Below are 19,872 nucleotides of genomic sequence, written 5' to 3' on the forward strand. Positions count from 1 at the left end.
ATTCCTGGTACTCATTTCTGTTAGAGGCTGAGCCGACCCAGGACCATAGTGTGGCTGGAAGGATTAGGACAATTGAAAAATCCAGTGACCTCATCGAGAATCGAACAGGCGACCTTCCGACTTGTAGCATGGTGTCTCTACCAAATACGGTACTGCGTGCCGCAAATTACGCTGAAAGCAATTTTTAATTATTTACGTACATGCATAATTTTGGCTATAAGTTAGAAGTTCTTCAGGTTCTCACAGCGGTTGTCATGGAGAATTCTATCTTCAGGGATATAATTCATGAAATTATTTCTTGAGGTGGGGTGAAAATATACGTCGGTCACTTTTTGGCCTATTGTACCAACCCCAGATGATGATGATGATGATGGTGGAGCAGTCGGTGGGATGAGAATTGGCAGGGGAAAAGGAAGTACTCAAAGAACATCTGTCCCAATGTCACTTCGTCCACCACAAATCCCACTTGAGCTCGATCCCGGGCGACCACAGTGGCAAACCGGTGACTAAACACCTGAACTCTGTTACAGCCTATCTGCGATCTAACGACGTGTATTCCGTTCAAAGTCAAATGATGTTTCAGAGGAACATATGACCTCCATCTTCAGGGTCGAAGGTAATGCCAAGGTAGAAACCAGCATGAAAGCAGGGGACAAGCAGAATGGAGTACACTGTGTTATATCCCAGATGACAGAACCCTTTGTATGAGATATTGTTTGCGTTACAAAATGTTTACACACTAATCCACATATAAACGATGATATTTCTTTTAAATACAACGCATTATGCATATTATTGTAAATTCTGTTAAAGGGGCGGTATACGCTGTAGATTTAAGGCCTATTGCGGATATTACGTGGCCATCATCACCTTAAAATAGTCACACGATCAACAATAGTGTAGAACAGACGTCAAACAGCAATATATTCCATTTCATTATATGTACCCGTACCGGACAGGACGAGGTGAGTTCAATGCGTTTATTACACCGCCGCTTGACAATTCCCTTCTCTATTCGCACAGAAACTGAATTATTCAATATTTATGATTATTTACGGTTTTCATTTGCAAGGGAATTTTTGCAGAACATGTCGAAACAAACTTGACACGAGTGTATATACGTACTGCGCAGAAGCAAAGTGGCTTAAGCGACGTCATTAAAGTTAAAGTTACCCTGTAACAGGGCGTGGAGGCCCATAGGGCTGTGAGACGTCGAGGCTCCCATATTTTCTCTAGGCAATCGGCTCACATATGGCAGTAAGGTTGTCAGCCTTACGAGCCGGCCGCTCTTTACCCGCAGGAAGATTCTTTCAATCATTTCTGTTAGAGGCTGAGTTGAGCGGCCTCCGTAATCTAGGGGTAACGTTCCCACCTCATGACTCAAGGTACGCGGGTTCAAACCCGGCGGAGGTCGTGGAATTTTTAAGGGCGGAAAAATTCAGGGAACAAGTCCTCCGGGAGGGACTTTAAGCCGTGGGTCCCGTGTCGTAGATTTACTGCACGAAAAAGATCTTCATGTCTCTAGGAGGCCTCTGAGCAAAATTAGGCAAAAAGTTTCCCGCCCAAGTAGTTTCCAATGCCTCCGGTAGATGTGGAGGTATTAGGTACCACTGCCAGAGGGGCGACTTCGCTGACATAAAGGGACTAATTATTGGATACCACTGCCAAGTAGAGGGTAGAAACCTCGCTGACAGAAAGGGGCTGATAGCAAGCAACAGTATCAGTAGGGGATGGAGACGGTAGAAATTAAATGGGGAAACCCACCCCCTCAATACCGAACTGGAGGCTGAGTTGACCCCAAGGCCATAGTGCGGCTGGAAGGATTAGGTCAACTGAAAAAAAAATCCACCTCATCGGGACTCGAACCAGCGACCTTCCGGCTTGTATAATAGTGCCTCAAACAACTATTCTACAGTTTTTGACGAATCCTGAAAGGTGTTTTACAGTGCCAACCTAAACCACTACAACATGAATCACCACCCATATGACACCATTATCTCATTAGATATAGCAGCAGTAAAACTGATAATATTCCCTTCAGTATCTAATCCTAGCTATAACATGCCAACAGCGAAATGCTTCTTGTTAATCAAACGAGAACTGCGTGTGCGTTTAACTATACTGAAGTCACGGAATGAAGGCCCCCTCCATATTCCCCTCCCGTCCTCTAGCCATAGCTCCTAGCAAGCTCTGTGGCCGGCTTCGTGTAGGCTGAAGTGGGGATGGAGGGGATTACAACAGTAGGCAGAGAGGGAGGAGCTATAGTCCCCACCATCTACGGTACATCTTTCTGTAGCATCACTATATTCAGTCTTAAATTTTTTGTCTTTGAGGTGCGTCAGCATCAGATAATCACATCAGCATAATTTACTTGATTTTATTTGAAACATAAAACTGGAACAATTGTCGCCACAATGGATATCTCGTTGAACAGTAACGACAGTAACTTCCGTAAGGCCATGATGTACCTATAAAGATGCTTTACACGCCTACATACCTAGCATAAGGCCGCGACATAGCTCAGGCGGTTAGTCACTGGTTTCCCACCGCCGCGGCCCGGGCTCGAGCCCGGTCTGATCATGTGGGATTTGTGGCGGACAAAGTGGCGCTGGGGGCAGGTCTTCTCCGAGTGCTTCGGTTTCCCCTACCAATCTTCCTTCCACCTGTTGCTACACAATCACAATCATTGTTTATTTCCACGAAGCTGAGCCCTTCTTGAGAAGCCGCCAGTTGCGCAGCTACTCAAGAAGTTCCCAACATTTTATGGAACCCTGAAAGTTCATTACCGTGTTCACAAGAGCCCTCCACTGGTCCCTACCTTGAGCCAAATCAATCCAATCCATACCGTCTCTCCCCCCCCTTGTCACCACGGCATAGCGCGTCCTCAGGTTTCGGATAGAGGAGACGCCCTCCAGATATGGAGGGTAGATGCGAATATATTGAAAAATCAGCAGCGTACAGCCGATAAGGGGTGGTCCTCCAATTTTTTTTTTTTTGTGAATTGAGCGTGAGACTAAGAAGTCATCACTGTAAAATAATAAGTTTGTTACGAAATGTTACAAAGATCCCCTACTGGCAGATATGTGTGTTAGATATGCCTTACGATTTTTCTGTGAAATCTCTTTGCCTGCTGGCGTCACCTGCTATCTTTATCATGCATACCAGCATGTGTGCCAAATAACAATAAGTTTATTAGCACGTGATACTGACAGCTCATACTCAAATGGAAAATATAAACGTACACCACGTTTGTTTACTGAGGGAACTCAGTGTATGGACATAGCCAAATCCGACTTATACAGCTTCCTTTAAGCAAGGATTCCTTGTACTTGCGTCTGCACAGTGTCTGATATTCGGTCGTCATCTGATAGATTATTAAAATGTCACTAGAAAGTTACCATATTTTAAAACTAAAAACTCCATGGCCTTAGTCCGCAAGCCAACTATACCAACCGAGCGACCACCGCTTGTCTGCGAAGTTAGTGCCAACTTCTGGGGATAGAGGGTTTCGCCGGGTCAACGCAATGTATCCCCAAGGCCGTTAATCTCTGTTTTCTAGACCGGAGCCGCTACTTTTCCATTCAAGTAGCTCCTCATTTATGCTAACGAGGCTGAGTGGACCCCGTTCCAGACCAACTACTTCTCAGAAAATCTGTTAGCGCCGGGAATCGAACCCGGGATCTCGGGATCTGTAGCCAGGAATTCTGACTGCTAGACCACAGAGGCGGTTACCATATTTTATTTCGTACAATAGGAACTAAGATATTCATAACGGAGGTTATACTGAACACAGGAGGTGTTTTCCATGACTTAGGCACGACGTATTCTCAAAAATGTCTCATACGGACTTTAATCTGAGGTTTGAGGTGGTGACGGCGATGAGTATCAATATTATTTGACGCCGTGTAGTTTGTTAGCTACTTTGGAAATCTCCGATCTTTTTTAAAGGGAATCCAAAATTGCTTCCGTCATTGATCCCTGCCCTACACCAGCTGCTTTAGGGTCCATTTTACTATTATCTACCCATCTACGACTATGTCTCGCAAGTGGTCTCTTACACATGAGTTTTCCGACTGATATTCTGTAAGAACTAGTTAACACTATGCAAGTCATAGAGTAATGGTCATGTTTATTCATATTATTAACATAATTCGTCATATTTCATACAGAAATGGGAAAAATATATTAACTAACAGGAAGTATTTCGCCAGAACTTGCATACGGCCTTGAATGTGTCTAGCATTTTTGCCGTGTATTGAGTGTATTTACTATGTAAAACATTCTGACGTCATAACAATCATTAAATTGGAGGGGATTACGGAAAGATATGGTCGTTGTATAATGGAAGCCCACGAAACACTTAAATCATGGCGTGTTTTCGAAAAATGAGTCTCCGAATAAATGTCAGAAGCGGCACACCTCAGCCAAACTAAATAGAGAACGTAAGAGAAAATATGAAAAGACAATTTGTGAGATCTAGGAATAGATGGAAGGATAATATTAAAATGCAGTTTAACTAAATGAATATAATGACATGGACTGGATTAATTTCGCTCAGGATAAATACTAACGCGAACAAGATAATTAACATTCCTGAAGAATTTGGTTAGCTGAGCAACTAATTACTTTTCCGCCAGAAATACTTTTGTTGAAGTTTTCTTTATTTAGAATATATCTTTCCCTGAAGGCAACACGGCCGGGTTATGTAGCTGGCCAGTCACCTCCGTCTATTGCCGAGAATAAGACTATGTGCAGCTACACTTCCCCTCCCAATTATCTTCATGGTGTGGTCCCTAACCAACGCTCGGACTGCAAAACCACATGATAGAAGTACGTCTTACAATTGCTAAAGCTGTTTGGTGATAAATGCGGTTGCATAGAAAACCTTAACTATAATTTCCTGAAATGACCATCAAACAGCAACATGAATATTTCAAGTGAAAGCTTGTTCTTTGAACTGAGCATCGGTATATCGCACTTGAAGCCATCTACTGGCATCATTACTACACTAATTTATTAATGAGCCGGTCTCTTCAGCTGTGGCGATTATACATATGCCCCGATTCGATTTATTCCGTGCGTGGCCTGCAAAAGGTCGAGGAAAAAACAAAACTGCCCTTTCGTTTTTAGTCCTTGCATGATTTCTGTGGTCTGTGTTAGTTGCTTTGATGATTTATTCAGTTCGATTTCACTTTTTATTTGTCTAAAACAAAGGCACTGACACAAACGTATCGAAGTACGTACATATTGCAATTGTCTGAAGTCAAAATATTTTAAAAAGCCAATACATTTTATGTCAACGCAAATATCTACACGTTACCACATGGCACCCAAACGCCACTAGGGACAGCACGGTTTTTGGGGTGGTGCATTTTCTAACCGCATTTTCTTTATTTCTATTCCGTTGGTTTGAGAAAACTGCATAACGAGGACCTTCATAAACTGTAACCTTCACCCAAATATAACTAGAACGATAAATTCAAGGAGGATGAGATGAACAGGGCATGTAGCAAGCATAGGGAGGAGATGAATGAATATAGAATTTTGGTGGGAAAGCTGGAAGGAAAGAGACCACCAGGAAGAACAAGACGTAGATTGGAGAATAATACTGAAATGGCTCAGGATGGGGTGGACTGGATTTATATAGCTCAGGATAGGGAAGTATGGAGGGCTCTTGTGAACACGGCAATGAAACATTTGGATTCTATAAAGTTTTGGGAAATTCTTGAGTAGATTCGCAACTGGCGGCTTCTCAAGAAGGACTCGGTTCCGTGGGGAAATTAGATTATTATTATTATTATTGGAGGGGGTCGGTTTCCCCATGCACCGCGACCAGTTGTTGATCTATTGTACGTCCCCCTCCGGGGAAATTAGATAGTTCATGTTGTTTTGAAATTGCGACCACTAATTGGCAGTAATTTGATCATGTTATGCAAGAGTGTAAATAAAATTCTTGTAAGAATTACATCATTTGTCTGTGGAATTTCCTGTTGAAACGAACCGTTTCTCTGCATGTGTGTCAGCTGTACAGTCGAATTAACCTCTTCCCCAAGTAAAATTACTGACCTTCTGCACTTAACCTGATAATTCTGGTTCATGTTTATCTTTATCTTATGTCATGTTATTTTACGTGAGTTATACCACGTCGCTGTCAGCAGGAAAACTTCACAGCGCCTTATGGTAGGATGACACTGAGCGGTCGCAGTTCGAGTCCCGGTAGGGTCAAGAATTTTCTCTTCTCCAAATCTTCCAGACCGGCACTGGGATACACCCAAACCTCCTATCCAATGGGTACCAGTGACTTTTTGTCTTGGGGGTAAAGAGACAGGGGCGTGAAACTGACCGCTCACCTCCAGCTAATGCCGAGGTGAAGAAAATGTGGATCTATACATCCACTCCCCCATGCACCTTCATGGCGTAGTGCTTAACTAGTTAAGCCCAGGGACAATTTCACCTTTACCTTAAGGTAGAATTACAAATGATTCATGAACTGTAAAGGATTTAGAAGAACAGGATTTTGGTTTAACCCAGGTAATAACCCGGATTTTTTTCGAGTGACTGAGAAATACCACGAAAAATCTCTGTAAGAACATTTCCAGCCCGTGATTCAAACCGAGAACCACCAAAATACAAGTTTAAAGATTTACTGTTACACCTTTTAAGTCTTGTAGGTGGATATCAACATTTCGTGACAAGGATGTTACGTCAGCGTCACAACCTACAAGCCCACAATCTGAATCACTGGTCACCCAGTTTCTCTGTACTACACACAACTTTATTATTGTGACCAGTACCACTTCACCTTTATTAATTCATGATTCAACACACAGACGTCCCCTTACGCCATAATTCTTGAGGATTTGGACCGCTTGTGTGTCTAATAAAACATCTTTGAGATTATGTCATCATCCATGACGCGGGGCGTTACGTCATCAGTTTCCAAAATTTTATTTGAGCACGCGGTGAGGACGTGCCGGTCGGTGGCCACGCGGTGTAAGGCACGAACTGCCTTCGCCAGCTCAAACACTGGGATCGTGGGTTCGAATCCAGTGACTGACATTAGTCTTTCTAAGGGGCCGAACAGAGTAGGTGTCGTCTCCCCCCTTTCACCTCAGGACAGAAACAGATCCACTTTCCGAAACGTCGTGTTCTGTATTCTCTAGAATACCAGACGGTGGAAAGAGTCCAAAAACCCTATAATTCTGTATGACATTTGTTAATGGACCCGCCTCTCCGGGCGGTGGGGAATGTAACCCCGAGCCCGGCGTATAGCCGAAGGGCCGTGGGTTCTGGTCGCTGTTCATGCATTAAATGCATTTGCGTTAATAATTTTAGTAAAAAGTTCGATTTCTTATTTGAAATCCAGCAATCCGAAATATTCGACAGTCCCGTGCCTTAATTAGTTCGAAATCTCGACGTTTCTACGTAAAGCATAAATTCGGTGTAAAGACATTGCATATATTTTCTCACACAGTGGGACGTACCTCTATTTTCCTGAAGAAGCCACCTATGCAGTTTCATTTAGCAGTATTTTCTCTATAACTCGTCTACATTTAATCAAAATCTTTAGAGCCGTTTTCGAGAATATCGTCTTTTTGTATTTTGGGGTCTATATGAAGGGCTCACATTATTGGAGCTACATTTTTCATATTCATGAGGCGCCAACTCATGATGTATAAACTCTCAAATATCGAATATGAAGCTGTTTAGGCTCTAGTGCACATGAGGGCATACATGACAGTGAGATGTCATTCCAAAACAAGAAGTTCTGGGAAGAACTAGTTACTTACTTTCCTTTTACACGACGTCATAGAAAACAACGCCTCCAACCATTTTTCTTTTGTTGTGTGTGTATTCGTTGCCGCGATAAGGTTCTTTCACGGGGCCGTTGCCTAGCAATGATAGGGGTACACACAGACTGATGGGAGGAATTTATGAAGTACGGTGTTGAGACGGACTCAGGTTCCATGAAGACTGATTGACACATTCAAAAGTTAACACCGATCTCAATAGTCGTAAGGTCTGAGACATGAACTGTCTTCGCTCGCTCGAACGCTGGGATCGCGCGTTCGAATCCCACTTAAGTCATGGATCTTTGTGTGTGCTTTTATTCTGTGTGTAGGTAGCGGCCTTGCGACGGGCTGATCCTCCATCCAAGGAGTCCTACCGACGGTGTAAAAAAAAACATTACGAGATTTAAGAAAAGGCCAGGGTCCAACAGTAGTCTGTAGAGCCATTGATGGATGAATGAATTCAAAAGTTAATAGGGGATGGATACACAGACAGGCTCAAAACTGTTTTTTTTTCTTTGTATTCGTGAGGAGAGATGAAATTGTGTAAATCCGTCGAATTGTCGATATCGAAGTAAGATTTGAAGTTTTCACGGCGGTGACTATGAAGAATGCTGTCTTCTGTGACGTGGCGCCGTGTAGATAGTGTGTAAACCGACGTTTCGGGTGGAACGTATCGCCTCCATCTTCAGGGTATAAAAATCCTCTAGCGAGGAAACAGCGTTAGCAGCTGGCTGCACTTATACCCTTAAGATGGAGGCGATGAGTTCCTCCGAAACTTCGGTTTACACAATATCTACACGGCGCCAAATCCAGGAAGACGATATTTGTCGATATTAAAGTTTTACACGATAATTTTTCATTCGATGGCGCTGTTAGTATCGGACTAATTACTGAGTGTGGAGCAGCTGCTGTAGTGCCACTTCGTACACCACAAATCCCACGTGACCTGACCTGGGATTAAACCCCTGTCGCCGCTATTGGAAGCCGGAGACTGGCCGCCTGAGGCGTGGCACAGTCTGGCGTTCTGCTGTCTCAGCGTCATCACTTAACACGTGGAGGATATGAATGAAGGCTTTGGGTTTCTAAGTTACAAAACGTTGGAGGCGTAATCACGTGTTATCTTCGTGACGGGGTTACGGAGCGAACTCCAATATTCAGACGTGATGAAGTTCAGGGTACAGGCAACTAATTAACTCTGTCCGGCTGTTCAGAAGTCACGGCCCGTGCAACGCGTGTCTGGGTTTTTCCTTTACATAGTAATTAGTTCCATGTACGAAATTCATTAAATTAACTTAACAATAGTCAGGTCTTGGGGAGGATGGATAGCTCAGTCGCTAGATGACCGAGGGGTTGGAGTCCAGACCGGCTCTGGGGTCCTCACAACCTCCTACCCAATGGATACCTGAAGGTTGTTTTCCCGGGGCTAAAGCGGCCGGGGCGTAAAGCTGACCACTCGCCTGCATCTAGCACCGAGGTAAAATAATGGAGCTATACCTCCACTTTCCCTATGTATTTTCATGGCGTGGTGCTTAATTAAGCACATGGCCGACTTAACCTTTGTATACGTATGGAGCAGCAGCCAAACAACAAACCATTGTCACAAGCTGAGATATTCTTGAGAAGCCACCAAATCTACAGCTACTCAAGAATTTCCCAGCGTTTTATGGAACCCGAAGGTTCATTACCGTGTTCACAAGAGTCATCCACTGGTCCCTATCCTCAGCCAGATCAATCCGATACATACCATCCCATCCTATCTCTCTAAGATCCATTTTAATATTGTCCACCCACCTACGTCTTGGTCTTCCCATGTGTTGACACGATTCTCTTATGTATGAAAAAACCTGTACCTACACGTAATTCATGATTGCTAGTTTTATAATTACTAGTATTAATTCGGTGCATTCTTCGAGTGAATCACCCTGTATATTATTATGCGACCCGAAGACATTTGCAGATGGCTACAGTTCCAGATTACAGAAAGAAAAGTTCTCGAAAATACCACAATCAAAACAGTCCTCGGTGTAAATTGCATAACTGATGACTACAGGTACTTTTTTTTTTCCTTGGCACTACAGCCCCAGTGGGCCTAGGCCTACCTCCATGAACTTCTCCGTTCACTTCGGTTTTTCTAGATCTTACACATTCGGTAGGACTCCTTGGGCGGGTGATCAGCTCATCGCAAGGCCTCTACCTATACACAAACAAGAAAAACGCACACACAAAAACTAAACACCCATGCCCTGAGTAGGATTCGAACCCACGATCCCGTTTTCCAAGCGAGCGAATACAGTACATGCCTTAGACCGCTCGGCTACCGTGACCGGCGACTACACGTATTTACTCCCCAGAAATGTTAATAATGATGACGGGTCTCGGTTAATCCCGTACGCGGTAAGCATTTCGTGTACTAGAGTGTCCAAACGCGTCATCTTGAGTTTCTCAGCGCCCTTGATAACTTGTTGCTTCAGTGCAGTTACCAGAATTGGCAAGGAAGTGAGTTAACGAGTGCGAGGGAAAACAGTGCCAGATATTGTATTGCTCCTCTTGACATGTAAACTGCAAAGGTAATTCTACTGTCGTCATAGTCTCCACAAAACTGAGGCATATAACATGACGTGGGACGAGTTTTTCTGTTTCCTGCCGGCAGATTCACTGTTCAGGCCGTGGAGGCCCATAGGGTTGTGAGACGTCGAGGGTCCCACATGATCTAGACAATCGGCTCACAGATGGCGGTTTCCTAGCTACAGATCCAGAGGTCCAGGGTTCGATTACCGGCACTGCCAGATTTTGTGAGAAGTAGTGGGTTTGGAACGGAGTCCAATCAGCCACGTGATGATAACTGAGGAGCTATTTCAAGGAAATAGAGGCTCCGGTCATAAAACTGAAATTAACGGCCGTGGGGATCCGTTGTGCTGATCACGCGACACCCTCTATCCGCAAAAAGTTGGCACTAACTTCGCCGACAAACGGCGGTTGCTCGGTCGGTATAGTTCGCTTGCGGACTACAGGTCACGGAGTTTGGCGGCAGATTCCTGCATCATTTTCTTTCGGCCTGAACTTCACAATTTGTACTCTTCGACATATATAATTAGAATGATTAAGTCAAAACAGAATAACATTGGCAAGGCACGTAGCGCGCATGGGGTGGAAGAAGTATTCATATAGGATTTTGGTGGGAACAGAAGAAAAGGGAAAATAACACTAAAGATCACAACATTTCGGAAACTGGATATGTTTCCATCCTCGGGTGAGGGGTGGGAGACACCTACTCTGTTGGGTCCGTTAGAAAGGGGTAACCAGTATCACTGGGGGTCCACTCACCGATCCAGTTTCCGAAATGCTGTGTTCTTTAGAATAGTGTTTCTCAACCGCTGGGCCGCGGCCCGGTACCGGTTCCTCCTCTCATAAAAAAATAATTTACTGGGCCGCGGTCTCACAACGGTTGAGAACCACTACTTTAGAATAACGGACGATGGACAAAATACAAAATCCCAGCAATACTGAACGCTGTACACCATTATCAGAACCCTTTAAAATCTACTTAAAATGGCTATTCCCTCCCAATTAATATAAAAATTCGAAAAAAATAATATTTCCTTTAAAGTAACCAGAAGAACAGCGACCTGTATAGGTAAATCATGTGACCATGAAGGAATTTCATGCTAGCCCAAGAGACGTGAGTTGCTGGTCCCTGCATTGCATAGGCTTACCTCAGTTTCATGTGTCCTCACATTGCCACAGCGCGTAGAGTAAACTTTCTCGAAATTCAGATCTGAGACAATCAGAATTTTACACTAATTGTTCTTTGTTTTTGTCTTACAATGTTCCCTTTCAATCACTTTATGAGGAAACAGAACATTAACCTTAAAAGAAATAAGAAATTACAGATAACACAGGCCCCCGAATTGGAACGCACTGAAGTGAACCAACATATATGCAAACCGGAAATTCCTAAACAGACGCAATACTACATGGAAGGGGGAGTTGGGGNCCAAAAATTCAAGAGGAAAAGTGGGGAGCGGCTTATATTCGAAATATTCGAAATCACACTTCATTAAAAAAAATTATATTCATAATTAGTAATACAGGATGTTCTACTCCTGAAATAATATTCCAAGAAAATTCTTTTTTCTATAATTTCTGTCTGAAAATTGTGCTGCGGCCTATACACGCACGCGGCCTATACATGCGTAAATAAGGTATTACAAAAGGTTATCAACTCCGTCCAGTGTGGCTGATAAATGGTTATTCCTTTTTATTCTTGACGTGTTTCGGTCTGAGAGACCATCTTCAGAAGGATATATCAATAGAAGCGGAAACTAGAATTACAATGTGATTGGTCAATATCAATACATACATACATACAATATAAACTGTGAGCCTTTGACAACTACAGGATGTGCATGAATACATTAAAACTGTATTGATATATCCCTCTGAAGATGGTCTCTCAGACCGAAACATGTCAAGGATGAAAGATTTAAAAGGAGAAAAATTTATCAATAACACTGGACGCAGTTGGTAAACTTTTATAATAAGTGTGTTCCATATGTCCTCTACTTTGCAGGGACAGCTCAACGTTTCAGCAAAACATAAAATGCATTACATAAAAATGAAATAAGACATGACTTATACACGATTTTGTCAGATCTGTTAACAATGGATGCCTTATTATTTCAATAATTACTAAAGAGTGCAACGGTTAACGTGTGACATACAAAACTAATTGCCTACTTTCCTTAAGACGCGTCCACATTACTCGTGCTCGTGTGACTCGCTATACTCGCGAGTAATGTGGACGATATGACAAGTCACGAGACAAGCAAATTTTTAATTTAAAAACTATAGCCAATAAATTAAAATACGACTACAGCCTATACACACTACGAGTAAATATACGGATCCTCACGCGCCGAAGCCTGGCGAGCAACTGAAGTAGTGTGGACGAAGATTTACGAGCACAAGTAAAAGCCAGACGAGTCACCCGAAGAGCACAAGCCCGGCGAGCACGAGCACGAGTAATGTGGACGCGCCTTTAGATACTACACGGACCGCATAGAGAATGACGCGTCCAATAATTCTTCTATTGTTGCATGTGCATTCGTTGCAGCGGTAACGTTTTTTTTACCTTGCCGTTGCCCAGCAACGATAGGAAGGATACATAGACACAGACTGATAGGAGGGATTTATGCAGTACGCCCTTGAGATGGGCTCTGGTGTCATGATATACATACCAAGTTTCATAAAGATCGGTTCAGGCATTCAAAAGTTTATATGAAGACGATACACAGACATACAGACAGCATGGTTATCTCATAAGCCTACTTTTTTTAAAATAAGGAAAGCAGGCTAAAAATTAGGATATGTAATTTTAAATTAGTGCAGGTTAGTTCAAATTTATGCTAAATCATGTCATGCCAGTCGGTTCGCGCCGCTGTCTACATTAGATAACGCCGGGTGACAGATTTATTAATGAATTATGAATCGAAAAGGATTTGGGAGGAAGAGGTAGTGGCTTAATATAGTCACTATCCTGACATCTGAGGCAGCGCCATAGCTCAAGCGGTTAGTCGCTGACTTCCCACCGCGGCGGCCCGGGTTCGATCCCGGGTCTGGTCAAGTGGGATTTGTGGTGGACAAATGACGCTGGGGCACGTTTTCTCCGAGTATTTCGGTTTCCCCTGCCAATCTTCATTCCACCAATTGCTCCACAATCACCCTCACCTATCATCTGGGGCTGGTACAATAGGCCAGAAGTGGGCGCAGTGCAAGGGACTTAGTCCCACCCCACTAGCAATAAAAAAAATTTTGACATCTGCCTGGATGGACTGAGGAAAACCACGACAAATATCTGGGAGTTTATACGGTTTCTTGACCGAGATTTTGATCTACAGGTCCCTCAGACAAGTCTAGAAGCATTGCCGCTACAATAACTTCGTGTCAGATCACGATGAAAATAAATTTTGACAAATAAATATCAGCATTGGGTGACACATGCTTTTCGGTGAACCAGGTTACGTATTTCACTAATAGCTATGGAATCTGCGAAACTTCCTTATCAAATTTTATAAAAATATCGACTAGAAGTATTCTATCGCTTGGGAGTAACGCGGAAGGAGCTTGAAGCTAAGGAAAAAAAAGTTATACCTCCACTAGCCAATATGTCTTCGTGGCGTAGTGCTTAACAAATTTAGCGTAGGGACTTTACATTTTACGTCATCTTAAAAATGTGTACGTCTTATATGCATATTTTATTCAAATATTTGCTGAATGGCCTTCTGAGGCGGTTCATTGTTGATATTGAATCTGCTCTTGAGTCGTTGTTTCTTGTGGAATGTGTACAGTCACGGCACCGTACAAGCACCCAGCAGTTCATTACGTCGCTTGTTTAACGAAATACAACAAGAATATATTTTCATAATGGCCCCGCGGTGTAAGGGCGGCTGCACACCAGCTGCGTCAAGACAAGCATCAAGACGCAGTTTTGCTTCATTCGTGATTCGTCAGCATCATAACTCAGACCGGTGTGCGGCGGTTTTCATACTCTCATTCCTTTCATCTGTGCTCCTTACTTTGTGTCATGTCGCAGACATGGTGTCTTGACTGTTACATGTCTTGACTCATGCCGGTGTGCGGCCTACCTAAGACATGAAATGTATTAACTCGCTGAAACACTGGGATTGTAGGTTAGAATCCAACTCGAGGCATGGATGCCTGTATTTGTGTTTATGTTGCCCTGTGTAGCTAACGGCCTTGCGATGGGCTGATCCCCCGTCCAAGGAGTACTACACACAGTCTATAAGATTAAGAAACTTAAGCGAAACGGCGTTTAGAGGATTGCATATGTTCCAGGAGGGAGGAAAAGGGATCAAATGAATGATGAATGTTTTACAGCACTGATTATCAGTGTATGTTATGCATCGTTTGTAAGTTCTACCAACATTGCTTCTACCCCGGCAAAAAGAAAATTCCCTGTAATGTGTGCGAAGTCACAGCGCGTCGTGTTTTCAAATCTTGTTTTCGTCTTTTACGAAACCTACACTTGACCTTTGCTGGATCTTTGTTCTTCAATTCTTAATTACTTTCTCTCGAGAGCGTCCAGCCTCTTGGACGGCCTTGACAAAGGCCATTGCATCGAGCCCCGAGCTATGAACAAGTACATTGCCCAGTATTTCAAGGCAAAGGTAAAGGTATCCCTGTAACAGGCCATGGAGGCCCATAGGGTTGTGAGACGTCGAGGCTCCCACATTTTCTAGACAATCGGCTCACAGATGGCGGTAAGGTTGTCAGCCCTTCGCGCCAGCCGCGCTTTATCCCCAAGAATATTCCTGGTACTCACTTCAGTTAGAGGCTGAGTCGACCCCACGACCATAGCGCGGCTGGAAGGATTAGGTAATTGAAAAATTATCCAATGAACTCATCGTGATTCGATCCGCGACCTTCTGGCTTGTAGCATAGTGCCTCAACCAACTACATTACCGCGTGGCCCCAGGTAAAGGTGTACTTGTGCTTAATTAACCAAGCAACGGGCAGTGAAGACGTATATGGGAGTGGAGGTATATCTCCATACTTTCTTAACGTCGGCACTAGATGTAGGGGGTTGGTCAGCTTTACGCCCCTTCCGCTTTATCCCCTCAGAAAGAGTTCTTGTTACGTATCGGATAGGAGGCTGGGTAGACTCCAAATTCGGTCTGGTTATAATGACAAAAAATAAATCTCTCTGCCTTCTGGGAACCGCAAAGAATTTAAAATTGGCAGGACCGGTTCAATGTAAGTATTGTCTGTTTGCTGCGGTCATGACATAACCGCCGACGGAAGGAATTTTGCTCACGGCCATATGCAACACTGGCTCTGTAAACTTCATTCGTAAGTTCTATGAACATTGCTTCTGCCCCTACAAAAAGAAAAATCCCTGTCACGTGTGCAAAGCCACAGCGCGTCGTGTTTTCGTCTTTTACGAAATCTACAGTTTACGTTTAATTTTTTTTTTAATTCGCCTAGTGGGGTCCACTCGGCACGTCGGCCACTGAACGGCTTATTGTACCTACCACGGGTGTTTATGATGATGGAGAATTTGGTGGAATGAAGATTGGCAGGGGAAACCGAAGTACTCGTAGGAAACCTACTCCAGTGCCATTTTGTTCACCATAAATCCAACTTTACCGGACACGGGCTCGAACCCGGTCCGCTGCGGTGTGAAGCCAGCGACTAACCGCTTTGTCCATGGCACGGCCGTACTTGACCTTTGCTGGATCTTTGATTTTTGATTCTTAATTACTTTCTCTCAAGGGTGTGTAGCCTCTTGGACGGCCTTGACCGGGGCCATTGCATCGAAACCCGAGCTATGAACAACTACATTGCCCAGTATTTGAAGGCAAAGGTAAAGGCGTACTTGTGCTTAATTAACTAAATAACGCGCAGTGAAGACGTATAGAGAAGTGGAGGTAATTCGCATAGTGGGGGGTGGAATCCAGTTGGGTCCACTCGGCACGGCGGCCACTGATTGGACTATTGTACCTGTCACGTGTGATCATGATGATGGAGAATTTGGTGCAATGAAGATTGGCAGGGGAAACTGAAGTACTCGGAGGAAACCTACCCCAGCGCCATTTTGTCCACCACAAATTCCACTTGACCAGATCCGGGATCAAACCCTGGCCGCCGCGGTGGGAAGCCAGCGACTAAATGCTTGAGCTATGGCGCGGCAAAGTGGAGGTATATCTCCATACATTCTTAACGTCGGCACTAGGTGGAGGGGGTTGGTCAGCTTTACGCCCCTTCCGCTTTATCCCCTGAGAAAGAGTTCTTGTTACGTATCGGATAGGAGGCTGGGTAGACTGCAAATTCGGTCTGGTTATAATGACAAAAAATAAATCTCTCTGCCTTCTGGGAACCGCAAAGAATTTGAAATTGGTAGGACCGGTTCAATGTAAGTATTGTCTGTTTGCTGCGGTCATGGTAAACGCCGACGGAAGGAATTTTGCTCACGGCCACATGCAACAATAAATATAAACATATTTTCCGTTTGCAACATTTAAATCAATTGCGTTTCTTACAAAATTGAAATTAGAGTGTGTAATGTGAAGAAATTAGATGTATATATTAAAAAAAAAATGTGGCCCGTGGGGGGATCGAACCCACGACCTTCGCGTTATTAGCACGACGCTCTAACCAACTGAGCTAACGGGCCAGACACACTTGAAGTGCGATGTCGTTCCTATTTCTGGGAGCCCTTCGTATTAAGCCGTCTTACACAATTTTTATGAAATTTGTAGTTTTCGCAGTATTGACTACATAAACTATCCTCTAGGATGTGACGCCGTGTAGTTTGATAGACCTTTACTTCTTATTCAGAGTCGAAGAGCAATCCAGAAACATGCATGCAGCAGGCAGTAGCCACAGTCAATTTTAATACCGTGCTTTTTCATTCAGTATTTCGTAAACCATGCAATTAAAGGGAAACTGTTCCGAACGAAAGCTGCATGTATTCATGAGATCCATACTTCATCATGCTAATTTATTTATATGATCACTCGTCTTGAAGGAATCTGATTGTGAGTTGTGCTTAGTGTTCTATGGTTACAATTACAGTAGATCAATACAGATTCGAATGACTCAACTGTAACACCGTAACGTTGACTTCACTACCAAGTTTAATAGAAATCCGTACGGGAGTTTTGGATATTAAATTTAGCGACAGATAGGTAAGAGAACTAGATTTTTTTTTCTTTCTTTCTTTGATCTCTTGGTCAAACAGATCAGTAAGGTACATAACCCCAAATTTACATAACTTCAAAATTTGAACTGAATTGCAAAGACAACATTATACAAGACAAGTTACCGCTACATAAAAACATGCACAACTATCACATTCTAGTAATTAATAAAAAATAAATTAATGGTATTGGTTAAGAATGTTTGGAGCTTTACCCCGATTTCCACTATATGCTGTTAAGGCATGGTGACAGGCACAAAGGTGTCTTCACTTTCTTCTTGAAGACATAACGTTCGTTTCCAGAAATAAATAAAAGTTTGAAGAAACCTTGGTCTAAAAATGCGAAAATGAAAATGATACCAGAGAGTTGTTGATTAGACTCAAACAGACAAACGCTTTCATTCTTCCCACTGACTGTACCACCTCCATTTCAATTAATTTCAATGTGATAAAGCAAGTATGGCTTCTGCTGTAATTTCCTGTTCCCGGTCAAAGAGAACAGTGATTCATCATCTATTGTACGTCACGATTTAAACAAATCTTCAACGTAGATCTGTATCCTAATTTGCAACTGGTGTTCCATTTATGAGCAACCAGTTGCAACAATGTGATCGTACCCCACTTTACAAAGCGCTCAATTCCAGAAACACTGCAAATTGGTTGCCGTTTTAAGATCGCTCTCCTAGCAGCAAGACTTTGATGCCAACCAAACAGACATTCATCGGCGACCAACAAACTACAGTTTCTTACATGTAACTTCGACGCTACAGCGATGAAACTGTTTTCTCAGTCGTGCTGAAGATATCTAGCTCAAAAGGGAGACGAATAGATCATTATATAACACCAGAATCAACAAACAGTAGTGTATATGGCAACCAGGAAGAAAAACTCAGTCTGTTTGCCACTAAGGAAGTTGATCTAGAACTGCAAAGGGAACTACATGTTGTGTTCAAGTCTCATCAGAAGAACAAATTTATAATACAGATAGCCAAGGCCAAATTAAATTCAGCACTGATGCTTTAGAAACCTGTTTTATAATAAAAATATTTATATCTTTAATTAATCTCTTTATTTCAAACACCGTGCAAGCCTGTGGCACAGGGCAGGAATTAGAAGGTCTTCAAAATAAGCAATGGGGTAGCACATTACCTGAATCCAGCACTGAATATAATGTAAATCCTTTGAAAATGTGGCAGGGTTTCGGTATTTGGGGAGTAAGGTAACAATTACAAATTATATTCATGAAAAAATTATGAGAACATTAAATTCACAGAATGTTTGCTACCAATGAGTACAGAATCTTTTGTCTTCCAGTCTGCTATCTGAAAACAAGACTAAAACATACACAACAGTAATTTTACCTGTAGTTTTGTATGGGTGTGAATTTCACACTGAAACTTTCTCTTTTTTTATCAATGGAAAAATGCAGCTTGAGGGTGCTCAGAATATTATTTGTACCTAAAAAGTAATGGGAGACTGGAGGAAATGCGGAATAAGGATCCTTTACTCAATACTAGGAAATCACATTGAAAATTAGATTGAGGGTCATTTAGCAAGAATGGAAGTTACCAGAAATATAACATTTGGGTCAGAGAACTCAAGGAGTTAGCTTTTGCAAGGTCTTTGGACATGTGAACTGGATTCAGTTGGCTCAGGATTTGAGTACTGTGAAAAGAGCAACGAAGCTTTCACTTCTGTAAAGTGCTGGGAATTTCTCAAGCAGCTGAATGACCTCTGGCTTCTACTGGACCTCTGCTCCATGGAGTCTGTATAGCATCCAGTGATCTATTTTCTGTCGAAGCTTATCGCTTTCAACATCCAATGTCAAACGAAGCTGCTCCACATTACCCATGTAAATCAGTCATTGTGACTAATGCCTCCAGTTATGGTCTTAGCAACCTTCCTGACCTCTGTCCATTTCTGAGATTGGTGACCTATGACACTGGCCCCATTATCTCCAATGATGAATAGCCTACAGAAGGAAATTACATTGCATGGTCTCTGAACCTTGGTGGTGAGGCAGGGTTTTCTTCATATTCAAGAAGATTTACCTTATCAGAGATAACAGAAAGGACGACATTTTAAAGTATTTGAACCATTGGCACAGTCTGCACACTCCAGAACCAGTGTTCACTAATGACTCATTCAGATTCATTAAGCAAACTCGCTCAAGTAATATTTTTGACTTGTATTTGGGAGTCCTTCCAGCTGCACTATGGCCCTGGGGTCGACTCAGCCTCTTAACAGAAATGAGTACCAGGAATATTTTTGGGGGTAAAGTGCAGCCAGCACGTAAGGCTGACAACCTTACCACCATCTATGAGCCGACTGTCTAGGAAATGTCGGAACCTCAATATCTCA

At 43.0% G+C, this 19,872-nt stretch overlaps 1 long non-coding RNA gene and 1 other non-coding gene across 4 annotated transcripts in view; one reads left to right on the plus strand and one right to left on the minus strand.

Annotated features, from left to right (window-relative positions):
* LOC111866871 overlaps window positions 1-19,872 on the plus strand; it is a 74,622-nt gene that overhangs the window by 47,469 nt on the left and 7,281 nt on the right. The window lies entirely within an intron of this gene.
* Window positions 16,913-16,986, minus strand: Trnai-aau. Its single transcript has one exon. It is a non-coding gene; the product is annotated as a tRNA-Ile (tRNA).

Source organism: Cryptotermes secundus, unplaced genomic scaffold, assembly GCF_002891405.2.
Source record: "Cryptotermes secundus unplaced genomic scaffold, Csec_1.0 scaffold673, whole genome shotgun sequence".
Taxonomy (NCBI): Eukaryota; Metazoa; Arthropoda; class Insecta; order Blattodea; family Kalotermitidae; genus Cryptotermes; species Cryptotermes secundus.